General features: G+C 39.4%; 2 protein-coding genes across 3 annotated transcripts in view; one reads left to right on the forward strand and one right to left on the reverse strand.

Annotated features, from left to right (window-relative positions):
• akt1 (v-akt murine thymoma viral oncogene homolog 1) overlaps positions 1-6,011 on the reverse strand; it is a 50,738-nt gene extending 44,727 nt beyond the window's left edge. The window contains exons 1-2 of one of the 2 annotated variants that reach the window (XM_015042537.1): positions 5,789-6,011; positions 2,500-2,609 (exon numbers count right to left, since the gene is read on the reverse strand). The gene's annotated coding sequence lies outside the window, so the exon portion shown is untranslated. The remainder of the gene's footprint in view (positions 1-2,499; positions 2,610-5,788) is intronic. The other variant, XM_015042536.1, reaches the window with a different exon arrangement.
• Positions 6,012-10,935: 4,924 nt separating this feature from the next.
• The window catches only part of zbtb42 (zinc finger and BTB domain containing 42), an 8,386-nt gene continuing 7,011 nt past the window's right edge, over positions 10,936-12,310 (forward strand). Inside the window, exon 1 of the mRNA XM_015042539.1 lies at positions 10,936-11,101. The gene's annotated coding sequence lies outside the window, so the exon portion shown is untranslated. The remainder of the gene's footprint in view (positions 11,102-12,310) is intronic.

The raw sequence follows: 12,310 nt of genomic DNA on the forward strand, positions 1-12,310 counted from the left end.
AAAACCAAACATAAAGGTTACTCTTAAAAAAAAAAAAGAACTCCTGAAACTGTGGTGCACTTTTGTAAAATTTGGTAGATCCTACTCATCTTTCACTGAATTTACAGCAAAAGCCATTTGTTGTCTCTAAGCTTGACAAACTTGCCGCATCTAGAAACTGAAATTTCGTCTGCACGGTTCTTTGTCAGATAGCTCAGGCTCAGTCGGAAGGAATGGAGAGCATCGGTGAACATCTATTTTCCAGTCTCGTGAAAGATTTCCTGTTTGATTTAGGTTTGAGTTTTCACATATAAGTATGGTCTGATCTAGACGACTCCAGAGAAGCTCTGGTTGTGTGTTCGATGTTGCTGTTGTGCTGCAAGGCGAATTTCAGTCCCAGTCTCGAGTCTCTTTCCAGCCTCTAACAGGTTTTCCCCTAGGATCTCCCTGTGTTTATAGCTCCATTCATCCTTCCCATCAACTCTGATCAATCTTTTCAATATCTTGGAAGATTTTAGGAGCATACTCATAAAAACTAAAAATAGTTCAATTCTATTTGAACAATTTTTTTTCTCATATTTGGAACAGTTAAATTGATGGTTACCAAAATATATATTGTTTAATGTTTAACTGATTTTGGAGTTTGCAATGCATCAGAAGAAAAAATAAATATAAAAAATACATTCCTTTACAGTATATGATCATGATTTCTTATTAAGCAATTAAAAATATTTTTAATAAAAGTGAATGTCCAGATGTGCAGCAGTCGCTACCATTTAAAGTCATGTCATATTCATAACATTTTTTTAAGTTATTTTGACTCATAATGCATCACAAAGAAGATTGGACAAAAATGGCTACTAAGTAAGATTGCTCGACATGTTTTGATCTGTTAAGTTTCTCCATGATGCTGTTTGCCAACGTTCTTAAAACAAACTTCTGAGGCCTTCACAGACAGTTATATTTCTACTGACATTAATTTACACATCACTCAATTAATTAGTAAATTTACTGATGTACTAATTAGTAAATTGAGTGTTGTGTAAATTGAATACATATGTACACCGCACTTTTCAGTGTTATTTACAAAACCATTCATCTTTTTGCTTCAGCTTCACACTCACTTGCCAATTTGTTTCACTCAATAAGATGAAATACTCTTGAGCTTTTGCATATTTTGATTCAAATCTCAATCTTCAAGGGATGTGGATACATTTGCAAGGCACAGTATGCATGGTTAAAAGGCATACAGGGTCATCTGATAGACTGGCTCAAATCCAAAACACTTATCAGTCATCCATCCACAGCTCACACTAAAACCCTGCAGGCCACCACTACAAAAATACTTGACACTTTGATCCATTCGAGCCAACTTCATAGAATATAAAGGCTGCTTTGAATTAAGGGCAGAAGGAAAACAATGATCAATTGGCATGCTTGCGTACACAAATGTCACACAGAACACCAGGCAATTCCTGACCATTGATTAAAATCAATTTTTCTGCAGCTGCATCAGAGAAAGGCCATCAAAGCAGAGAGAGAGAAAGAGCTGCGTTTCACTGGCCTCATTCAGTTTACTGGCGAGGCCAAACAACAGGAAGTGAATGTGTCTATTGACAGACAACAAGTCATATCAGTACAGCCTGGGGCCTAACTACATCTGTCACCGAGTGTGTGATCAACAAGTTTTTGCTGTGATGCTCTTCTCACTTCTACAAGTGAGCAGATTTGAGATTAAACCATCATAAGCAGAGTTATTTTTTTTGCTCAGAAGTAAGGAACACAGACACCGAGTGCAACTCAAAACTGGAGTTTGTTCAAACCGTCTGATCCCTTCAGCTTCATGACTGCACACTGTGACACAGGCATGAACACATTATACACACACTGGGATAACGTCGCATAAACAAACTTGATCGCACACAGAATCACAGTTTAAGAAGCAACACATGCACAAGGACTGGCTCTGGAGCCACAACAGAGCGCTGCTGTTTTAATAGCAGAGACCTGTTGCTACTGCAGCCTGTATGGAAAAAGCTGGGCTGCTGCCAGTGCTGCAGCCAGCAGCCACTAAATGAACCCAGTACCCCGACAGCGGGTCACATGGTCCACAGGCCTCTGGGCCACCGCCTGCCTGCCTGGATGTCCTCATGTCAGGGGCGGTTTTCAATCATTCATCTTTCTGGCTCCAGCTTCAGGAGGGTAGAAAGAGGCTGGAGGTGGGGAAAGAGAGGGGGTGGAAGAGACACCCCATTCAATGCAAATCAGTGTCATGCTGCAGAAGATGCCACACACCGAGCCTGTCAGTGAGCCAGACAGGACGGTCCCATGCATTTCAGGCAGGAAGCAGAAAATCAGGCCGACATCACCACACCACTTCCGTCATCGCAGATCAATAGAAACCGTTTCTCCTCCGTTTTCTAGGTAAACAAGATGAGTCAGCAGCAGATTTGCCGCTACAGAAGGTTGAACAATTATCCAAAGTGATCGCAGGGAATTGAGAAGATCAAATAATCTCACCCGTTAGTGAAACTAGCCCCTGAGGCAGCACTTGTTTGCGTTCAAATGCCACAGTGGAACCAGTATTAGTGTGAACCACTATACAGTCCCAAGTTCCTCTTTCAGGTTCCCTGAAAATAGACCATTGATAATAAGAATATTGCAGCAACTGTGGCCGAGCAACCATGAAAGAAAAGTAGATGTGTTGCAATGACTTGAAACCTTGATGACTCACGTTAATGCATTTACTTATAAGCAGTTCAGACAAACTGATGTCCATGTCAAAGAAGCAACACGCTCAAATCAAATGGCAAAGAGAACACAAGCAGAGTTAATAAAACCTCACATGTCCCAAGCAGGTCTGCATCCCGATTTTGTCTGTTCAAAGCATCAAGATCTCAAACAACACTCCTCAGATTCCGCATGTAACCATTTACGTCAACATAACTGCGAGGGGGTATTGGGTGGGAGGTGACTGGTATTTTTTTTAAAAAACAGAACATTGAGCGAGCCAAGCAAGTCACCGGCTCCTTCATTACGCCAGCTTGTTGCGTCTTCGCCGGGTCACATGCCAGGCCCCCGTTGCGTACACACAAACGGTCCGACGTAGTCTCATGACCAGTACAAACATTCTGACACTTGAAGGCATGAAGGGTACAGCATGCCTGGGGACAGTGTTGTTCTACAACTCTGGGAAACGGAGACACGCAGAGATTACAGAGTAGAAAACGTTTAAGACAAATCCAACCTTAAACCTAAATCAGATGTACGGACTTGTTTTTTAAAAACACTTGTCAAACTGCTGCTGCTGCAAAAAAAAAGAAATCAATCTATGCAACAACAAGCCATAGTCAGATTTTTTTATATTTGTATTTTTTTTTGTTATACCTCATTTAATCAAGAATAACTCTACTCTAGAAGACAACAACTCTCCAGTGAAATCACAAACGAAATTTGGCAACTAATCACACTTCTTTTGTGCATATCCACATGTATTTTCTTATTTTCCCTTTATATGCATCTTTTTAAAAATAACTTTCTTTTATTTAAATTTTGTTTAATTGTATTCTGAACAACTGCTGCAAAAATGGAGCAGCTGTTTCAGTCAAAAATGGAGGCATTCATAACACTACATGGATCTCAGGAATGTTGAGCTATAAAACAAATTAAAGTGGTGAGTGAAGTGAGTCACAACAGACTACAAGGGACAGATTATCAAATGACATTTAATTGATACCGTAATCAAGCAGCAATAAAACACAATAAGCTACTAATCACTAAAATTTACCACCAAACAGGCTCCAAACACTTAATTGCAGCATGCATGTACCTGGAGTACAGCCCAAACCATTGCCATTCTTCCAGTCAACAACAGAAGGAGGAAGTAAGAAAAAGGAAATAAAATCCCATTGCTTGACCTTCAGAAAGTAGTTCTTCAGGTGAGCTAAAGTAGTCAAGATTTCAGACTGCAGGAAGTACCTCGTTACTGGAAAAACCCATACCCACTCAAAGTGATAACACCTGGAGAATAGCTTTAACTCGTTTGGCAAGTAGCAAAAATCCAAAGAAAACAAATATCTTTAAAAAAAATTAAATAAATGGATGAATGCATACGAGTCTGCTTTCCCATCACGGCTGTGGGGAGTCAAACTATCATAAAGCTGAATCCCTTCTCAAATACTACTAGAAAGCGTGAGAATTAATATTACAATTTGTAAAAAGTAACTTATTTGCTACATTGTCGATATATTACTCACTATGGGTGTTGAGCATTTCATTCACATCACCATTTTCACCACCTTTGCAGTTCTGCTAATTTTGTACTCAACTTAATGTGGTTTCGAAATGATGTCTTCTACCTTGGGACTTTTAGTCCTGACCAAGTCGTACCCTTCAAGTTTCATACCCACTTTCACAAGCATCTACTTAAAGCAAGCTTCTATAATTTACTCATGGTGAACTTCAAGTTACACTTTTATTTTAGATGCAAGGTTTTGGACTGACAGGAACTGTGTGTTATATTTCTGAAAACGGCAATGTTTCACAAACATGGAAAGGATTCAAATGGCCTCATCCTTTGCAGGAATTGGCTTTAAAAAAAAAAAAAAAAACCCTTAGACTTTGTAGATTATCTTTAATTCGAATGAAATTCAAGTTATATGACTCAATATTTACCACTAGGTTATTTAGAGTTATCCATGAGAGATATAGCTCGAAATATTGAGTGTAGTGGAAAGTTTTCAGTAAAAGCAAAGTGATGCACAGTCTACATGAATAAATGGCTTGTTTACAGGTATGAAATGGAGTAAGAATTGGTCAACCTTCTCCATTCTTGTACCCATTGTGATGTCATCCCAAAAACACAAAAAGCAGAGTTTGTGTTTTATCTTCTCCCTACTGCACTTAAAAAAAAAAAAAAAGTGGAAGTCAATGCTTTATAGCACATCTCTGTTTTTATTGTTAGCATAGACTTGCTGGTTTTAAAAATAGAAATCTCTGCATAGTAACTTTAAACTTCCATCAACATGCTTTTCAACATGCTCGCACAAATAAACTCAGTGATTTAGAGCAGATACGAACAACTGTCATTGCTGTAGGTGGTGTTGATAATGACAGTGAAGACATGAAAAACATGCATTATCTCATTGCACTGATTACTAGAGTGGAAAACTACAAAATAACACTGTTGTGGCCACTTTTCTCCCTTAAGACCTCCCTGAAGTTCTAAATTGTGGACCAAGGGAGTTAAAAGGCCCCATTTTGAGAGTCACAACAAAGGTGGGCTACTGTTATCTCTGTTACTGTGATAATTTAAAACAACAAAGATTAAACGTTTGGCAATCGAGTAGATAAACAAATACAGAGGTCGTTTTTATTAAACAATGAATGAGCTGCCCTCCTCTTGTTGAGCTCATTTGTTTTCATTCGCCTCCCGGGGCCATAAAGCTCCAGCAAAAACAACTTTTCCAGCAGAGGTGGACAGTTTCAAGCACAAGCAGATACTCTGGCGTGCTCGCTGAGGTCATTGTCATAAACTGAGTGGTTTACATCTCGAAAAGTGGCCTAAATGCTGCATAATAATTCTTAAAGTTGTATTTATAAGCCGACTTTTCTTGTGGAGTAGCTCCATCGGTAAAGAGAAGCCACAAAAGTGGCTAACTCCAGGTTTGCTTTTAGCAATAGAAAGGGGCCTAGCGGGGCAGCTTGGGTGAGAATAACCGCATCTCATGTTAAGTACAATGGGGACCTACCCTGTTTTAGCCCTCGGCCTCTTGTAAACAACCATGCGAAGGAAAAGGCGGACATTTACCTGGACAGCAGCTCAACAGTGTGCCCGTCTCATTATACTTTGGTGCTTCGGCGGTGTTTTAAGTTGGTAAGTCCTTCAACAATGTGGACAGAAGTGCTCTCATTTACTCCGTTTCTCTTTGCCTTTCTTCCACTACACCTCCCAAACGCGCTGTCTGCTGTGCCTCTGTGGCAGCCCGCCGTCTCCCGGGTCCTATCGCCCACCTCATATCAGTCGTGCTCACTGGAGGAGTGTCATTGAAAAAAACATGTGTACTGGCCTCGATGAACCCTCTGTTCTATGTAAGCTGCTAGGTAGTTCCCAGTAATACAGGTGCATCTCAAAACAGCAATATATTTTTAAAAGGTTAATTTATTTAACTGATTCAGTTCTAGAAGTAGGATAGCAGAATGTAATATAAATATCCTGTACACAAACATGCAAAATTAAAGGAAATACACAATAAATTCAAACAGAAGCACCCAGTTTTTATTTTTGAAAATGACTCAAGTTATGTTATCTAATCCTTCCTCCATAGAAAAAAATATGTTTTAAAGCATCAATAAAAGGTTCAGATTAATGTGACATTGATGCTGACTGTGAGTGTTTGCAAACTTCTGACAAACAGCACTGAGATTACATTACATGTAATGGTGAGATTATTCAGCAACTGTCCACAATTTCAAATTGTTCATCTGGGTGAGCATACTGTGATTTGATGTCTCATGAAACTACAGAATAAAATCTGAGGACTGAATTAAGAAAACCTGCTTCTGGGCTGGTAACTTGTGTTTGTGTTTCTATTAGTTGTGCACTCTAACTTTCATGGAAAGGGGCAAGAGTTAAACCACTGTTGAGGGAAAGCCATTAAAATAATGTTTAAGTTTGTCATAAGCCATTTAAGGATATAGCAAATATGGAAGACATTTCTTTTTCTGACAGGTGAGTCCATAAATAAACTTATGAAAAATGTTGAATAGGGGATAATTAACGCTGCAAACTTTGCCTTTTAGCAGTGTAAAAGCATGCTGTCAGAGATACATTGGAATGGTTTAGAAAAATTAACACTATATGTCAAACGGAACACAGTGAAACATAGTAGTGGCAGCATCATGCTGAGGGATGCTTTACTTCAGCAGCTACAATGAAGCTAATGATGGAGCGAAGTACAGGGGTGGGGGGGGGGACCTGTTGCAAAAGACTCAACACTGGGGTGAAGGTTCACCTTTTAGCAGGGTAGCCATACAGTCAGGGCTACAATAAAATAGACTACATCAAAATATGTTTATATTCTAGAATGGCCCAATCAGCATTCAGACCTGTTATTTGAGAATAAGTGGAAAAACTTGATGTGTAACCGATGTTCACAGAAGCTCTCAGTCCAGTCTGTCTGCAAGGAAGATGGACAAAGATATCATTCTTTAGATGTACAGAGACATTTTACAAATGATTTGGAATAATTAAAAATTATTCCACAAATTACTGTTTTACTCAAAATATAATTTTCATGAAATTTTTTTTTTCTTCTTTAGAATTATGTGATAACTTGTGATGGTCTTTTTTTTCTGACTACTAAAAAATAAAATATCACTCAAACACTGAATTGTGTGGTTCTAGTCGGTTGGTTGTCTTACAAAGCATTGTGACTGAGCTTTAAACTACTAACTACTTTGCTTCGAAATTGTTTTTGGAAGGACTGAAAAGAGAAACAATTCAAAATGGAACATTTTATTCCTCATAAACTTTACTACAAGAACTATCATTTAGAGAGTAAAACAAATGTGAAAGTAAAGGTGTGTATTTATTGGATTTATAGAACAATGCTTTTTAAAAGACTCTAGGTGCCTGCAGCCCAGAGCTCACACATGTTGGTAACAGATGATATTCTCCAGAAATGCAGCTTACTTTCAAAACAGCATCAGTTGGCCTTCTAAGTTCCCGCACATTTACAACAATGTGAAAACCTGAAGTGCTGCTAACCATATTCAGACTGCATACATTTAAAACATCCTTATACATTGACTTCTTGGGTGTGGTATTCGATCCCTATTTCTTCCTCTGCCTTCTAAAGATACATAGTTAAGTTTAAATGATGTTGTAGTAGAGCTACAATAAAACACAACAGTGCAGTAAGTAACTAGTGGATGACAGGATTCCAGCGACTGCCACTAGACTTCCTTCTGTGATGAAACATTTATTGTCTGCGTGCCCTCTATCTCCGAGTCTATTCTACTGTCATTTCCTCTTATTTTGTCACTTACTCTGTGATGTGTTCCTCCCTGTTACCATGAGTCAGCTTTGCCTGGCTGTTCCTGTCATAATACAAACAGAGCTCACAGAGGGAATCCCATACATTTTTTGCTTTTTGATGGAGCTCCCATCTCCTAGTACTTAAAAATACTCGATTGCAGTCACAGCTTAAGAAAATGAGAATGTTATGAAAAAGTTCATTATGTTTGAGAGTCATTTCAAAAAGTGACCAGATTCATTACACTTATAGTGAAATATTTCAAATCTTGTTTAAAAAAAAAAAAAAACAAGCAAAAAAACATTTGGAAATATTATAAGGTCATGATATCTTTTCTTAACCTAACTCTTCTTTACTTTTTTCTCCAGCTTTATCCCTGATGTGTCTGAGTTGTTGCTTGGTCTTCCTGAATCTATCTCTTCACTGATAGTCTCTATCAAACCTCTGAGACCTTCACATATCAGCTGTATTTAGACTGAGGTCATATTACACAGAGGTAAGTTATCTTTGCAAATTAGTTGACATCTGAAGGCATTCAATTGCACTGACTTTCTTTATTAATAAAATGGACCTTAAAAATAAATGCACACCACTGTTTTTTAGGTTTCTATTTGTTAAAAATGTGCCCAAGTTTGTGGTTCGAGAGGTGGGAATATAAGGCACTGCATGTAGAGATCATGTGCAGAAAATCTGCAGTGAACATCTGGTACAGCTGTACTCAGGTTCTGTGAAATATATTGATTTTCTAAAAGTATATTTAAAAAAGTGGTGTCAAGCGAGACAATTTTTTGGGGGTTTTTTTTCTGAAGCACAAACCTTCTCAGACTGACACCCACAGTTCAACCCACTGCCACCATGAGACATTGGTGCAGCGGGGAGAAAGATGTGGCTGGCTGGCTGGTTGGCCGGTCAGGCTACACTGGAATGTGGGGTCTTTTGTTTGTCTGGGAGAGGAGTGGGTCAGAGGGAGAATGCCATTGATGATTGCGGGGAGGAAGAATGAACCTCCAGGAAGTGTTCTTGCTGTCCCCTGCTCCCCCCACTCTCGTTCTCTCTGCCTCTCTCTTCCGTTTTTTTTTTTTTTTTTTTTTTCCCAGTGTGTGAGAACCTTCACCGTGCCGAGCCTCTCTCCGCTGAGGCCACGGTCCCCAGGCACAACCACTGCTTTGTCTTGCCCTGTGAACACACACACACCCCTCCTCTGCTGGGTGCCTACGTTTGCCAGGGTATGAGAAACACGGGGCCAAGGCTCCTATTCTTATCCACATCACTGCCCCTGGAAGGATGTGACTGTGTCTCTGTGCTTTGGTGCTGAATGATAAATTGTGTTTTTGCACACCCTCACTTTTAATTCATCAGGATTCTGTTAGTTTTACATCTTTTGTTAAGTTTAGTCTTGTTCTTATAGTCTACTGGTAACAGCCAGACTAAAAATGGAATAAAGTAGTAAGGGGATAAGAGTCTATCTGGTGGCCCCTTCCAACCAGTGGCTGCCTTCTCCTTTCACATTGCTCACTCCCTTCTGTGTCAGGAGGCTGCGAGGAGCTGCAAATGGCCCTTTCAAAGTGCACGACAGCTGGAACACGGGGCAAAGGTGACTGAAGCAGTTGGGGGAGCACAAGAAGGGCCAGAGGGGGGAGGAAGGGAGACAGAGGGGCCACGAGATGAGCAGCTGCAACTTCGAGCCCCTGTTTCTTCACATTGTCACCGCCTATTGCCTTAATGATTACAGAGGAAACTCAGGATGGTGTTTTACTCATTGCTTTTCAAAGGATTTAATAAAAGCGGTCTTTTGTAGCATAAATCTGGTTCAGAACCTGGTCTTGTCTGAAGAAACAAAAGCACTATTTTGGTTTGGAGCCAGGGATTTTTTATTTTTTATTTTTGACACAAAACTGCATCAGTGGATTCAACCTCCAGAAGTTCACAAAAGGCCACTGACCTGCTATGATACAATAAGGTATTTATGCTTCTTTAATCGGTTCAGATACCACAGAGATCACTTCTCTGAGGCAGAAAATAACTTCTTTCATCCAAAAGCAGATGTAAAACCACATGCAACATTTTTGAGAAGCTTGCTAAACTAATCAAATTTAAACTCTGGGTTTTGAAGATACTGGATATTTCTGAGAAAATGAAAGAGCTACATGGAATTCCCTGAGCAAATACAAAACTGAAGCCTCAATCAATTTTAGAGTTTTATTTATATTTATCAACTGAGAGACAATGTAGAAGAATAATAATTTGTGGAACCTGAAAATGTACCATATTTGAACTGATTTGTTTTAGCATAGATTTGAAAAAATGAATGAAGATACATCCCTGTAGCCCCAAATGTTAAAAATGACTTTGTTTAAAATGTTAGCAATTTTATTTAATATAATTTTTGTATCCTGAACATGATTCAGACTTTGAGGATGACTTATGAACATTTCATTGCATATCTAAAAAATCTATTTACTGTATATGTACACATGAAAGCTAGTGCACACATCTGGTAAATTATTAATTCAGGAGAAGGGTCCAACAAGGCAGCCTTGTACAACACTTTTTGGGGGTGTCAAAGCCCCAAAAATATCAGAGTAAAAGGGGCTGAAAGCAAAATAAGAGTGAAACATTTGAAAAATCTCAAGAGTCATGGCTACTTTGGCAACACATAACTTTGTAGGATATGTTAGTTTTAAACATTTATCTGCAGTTGTTCCAGGTTCGCCACACACTGAAGAGATTTATGACGCTGAAAGCCAGCCCTGTTCGTGGGACAGGTGTTTTAAGCAGACAGCAAATGTACTCTGCCCCCTCCCCTCTTCCAGTGTAGTACTCTGCTACTTGCTGCCGCTGTGTGAATTCGCGGAGTAGTACAGAACTTATTGTGGCGGAGTGCTATCGCGAGACTTGTGCCATTATCAACCTGCTTTGACACACACACAGCAGCGCTGTGAGCGCAGCCTGCCTGCCTTCCCAGGGTCGGGACTGGAAGCCTCAAGAAACGGCAAGAAGAAGCGAACATCTGGCCGTACATCATGAGAGCACCCCGGAGCTTGTAGAAGGGGAGGAAAAAGACGACGATAGGAGCGGTAGTACATGTAAGTAAGAGTGGGTGTTGTTTTCGTGCCTTTTAAAACGGAGAAAGCGAAAGTTAAAAAAAAAAAAGAGTGTCCCCCTCTCCGCTTCGTTCAGCGCAGTTGACTTTCTGCTTGTGAGTTCCTCCGCTGTTTAAAAGGCTCCCAGTACGGACACGGAGCTCGGTTTTCTCCTCCTTTTTCTTCTTTGTAAAACAAAGTGGCGCATAAATAAGAATTTTGCATCATAAAACCTTAGCGTCGGGGTGTTTTTCCATAAATACTTTTTATTCTCTTTAAACAAGTGCTTCCAGTTCAGAGCGTGTTTGAGTGTTCATTAAAACGCTGTTTTGCGATATTAAAAAGTTTAAAATACAGTAATGTAGCAGCACCTTTAAATACATTCATATATATTTTTTATCTAAGTTGTTAGGCTTTTTTTTTTTTTTTTTTTACTGCGTTGCCCAGCGTTAACATATGGCATAAAGAGGAGCACAGCTGGAGGTAGCGTTTCCATTGCGGTGATGTCAGAGCAGCTGACTCCACAGCTTGCAGTGTAATTAGCAGGCAGAGCAGCAGTTTACTCACTCTGCACCGCTCTTATTTTTTCACCTCAGCCTCCCGGACGAGCTCTTCCACTCGCATTCCCACTTGGTTGTCCCGTAAACAGCTTTTTCCACATTCGGAGAAGCCCCGGTGAGTGTGGAAGCGCAGGGATACTCACTTGGGAATCATTTGGAGGGGGTCCGTTCAATTCGTGAAGGGAGGGTGAGCGCAAAACTTTATATATATATATATATATAAATTAACTTTCAAGTTGGACAAAGTTAATGGTATTGAATTTTAAATTCAAAACCGGTCCAAGTTAGGAGCGGACCAAGCAGCTGTTTGGGGGCCCCTGAGAGCACACAAAATATGCCTCAAAATTTCAAATTTCTGCTCTATAAGGACAATTTAAAATCTTAGAAAAGTAAATAGATTTTTAGATTTGTATGCATTTGTAGGATTGGATATAGACAGTATGGCCCTTTGCCCAGGATGTAGCTGTGTCAGAGGGCGTCATAACAATTATGAAAATTAAAAAAACAAGAACAGATCAAATGTAGGGTGTGTGACCTACACAGTGAGCACAGATTCCTCAAAAGACCGTTTAGGTATACGCAAAAAAAAAAAAAAAAAAAAAAAAAAAGCAAAAATTTTTATTTTTAAAAAATTTTGGTTTTTTTTTATTTT

This window comes from Poecilia latipinna, unplaced genomic scaffold (genome assembly GCF_001443285.1).
Source record: "Poecilia latipinna isolate Pla-1442-1.1 unplaced genomic scaffold, P_latipinna-1.0 Scaffold594, whole genome shotgun sequence".
Taxonomy (NCBI): domain Eukaryota; kingdom Metazoa; phylum Chordata; class Actinopteri; order Cyprinodontiformes; family Poeciliidae; genus Poecilia; species Poecilia latipinna.